General features: G+C 25.5%; 1 long non-coding RNA gene across 1 annotated transcript; it reads right to left on the bottom strand.

Annotated features, from left to right (window-relative positions):
• Positions 1-215: 215 nt before the first annotated feature.
• Positions 216-1,495, bottom strand: LOC119664381. Its single transcript, XR_005251189.1, has 4 exons — positions 1,444-1,495; positions 969-1,037; positions 841-916; positions 216-525 (listed from the first exon to the last, which is right to left on the bottom strand). It is a non-coding gene; the product is annotated as an uncharacterized LOC119664381 (long non-coding RNA).
• Between the last annotated feature and the right edge of the window lie 100 nt (positions 1,496-1,595).

Below are 1,595 nucleotides of genomic sequence, written 5' to 3'. Positions count from 1 at the left end.
GCGTTTTAGAGTGATCTAAAAATTTAAACCAAAGTGTATTTGAATTGGTTTAAAATACAATAATAATTATTTCTCCATCATTCTTTATTTCAAAACATTACTAAAACCAAATTTTAGACATAATTCTACTTTATTTTAACAAAACAAAACAATGAATAAATATTTAAATAAAATTTTAAATTGTAACATAATTAACTTTATCTTTCGATCCAACTTCCAACTTTTTGAAAAACATAAATTTTTTATTAAAAATGGTTAATGAAATTGTCAGTAAACTCAAATTATGTCCAAGTCCATCAAAATATAGCATTGATCCCAAGTTAATTCACGATGTCTGCTTTCATCATTCGTAGGAAACATGAACTCCAAAAATTTTACATAGTCAAAATTTTTACAAATATAAAAGCCAATTAAAGCAATTATAATAGCAAACAAAAAGTTCAATGTCTGACCCATTTTCAATAAAATTGATACTTAGGAAGACCCTTTGAGTAATATTTTTTGATTTACTACTTCGTGATATTGCTATAGAAAAAACCAAAAAGTTAGATGAAACCATAAAATGATTAGTAAATTAATTAAAATAATTTAATTATACATATGTGTAATATTTATTATGTTTATTAAGTCGAGATGTTTGCCCCTTGTTATTATATATAATTTATTATAATATAATTATAATATAATTTGTTATAATTAGTCAGCATGTATGGAATATATGTTCTTCATATAAAAACTAAATATATATCACTCTAGAACTTTTAAGATATCATAACGAAATTCATAAAAAATATTCTAAAGAATTAATCAATCTAATATATATAAATATATTATATGTACCAAATTCTTTAATCCTTTCTAAACTCCACTAACTCCAAATCTTCTCCACAGGAACAAGAGACAACAATCTTTAGCTCTGCAAAGAAATGCTTTTATTATTAAGAAATAATATATTCATGCAAAATTACTTATTTCCTCTAAAACTCCAGATCTCTTCAGGCTTTCTACACAGAACCAAGGAGCAATAATCTTGAGATCTGCAAAAACACACATTTATTGTTAGAAAACTTTCCTAGAATTTTTAGTCAATTAATAAAGTTAATTATAATTTCTATCAATAATAATTTCTATAAGATAAGATAAGAATGAACGGGGTACTAGCTCTCACTTGAGCAGAGGACTGCGACCATTATTGAACTTTTGTGCTACAACAGGCCCTAACCGAACACACCTCCTAGTGTCGGATTTCTATAATTTCTATAAGTATATATAAAATCTTTTTAAAAATCGAGACAAGGTTTTATGATACTTTTTTATATTTTAGTATTAAAGACAAAACATTGACAATATAGAAGTAAATCTTCGATAAAAAACCTTTATAGTAAAAATTCAGGGAGAGACTTTCGGAATAGATTCACATTAGAGAAGTTTTAGCATACTTACATGAGTTCCTCAAGCGTCTTTGATCTATATCCTTCCTTGAAATGGTAGGTGCATAAGACATGGATTTAGTTAAATAAGGTTTAGTGAAAGTTCAACTTAATTTATCAAACACAATAGTATGAAGAAATGCGTAAACTTACAATCAATATTCA

The sequence above is a fragment of the Teleopsis dalmanni genome, unplaced genomic scaffold (assembly GCF_002237135.1).
Source record: "Teleopsis dalmanni isolate 2A unplaced genomic scaffold, ASM223713v2 unscaffolded_contig_1854, whole genome shotgun sequence".
Taxonomy (NCBI): Eukaryota; Metazoa; Arthropoda; class Insecta; order Diptera; family Diopsidae; genus Teleopsis; species Teleopsis dalmanni.
This window is presented reverse-complemented; position numbering and strand designations above follow the sequence as displayed.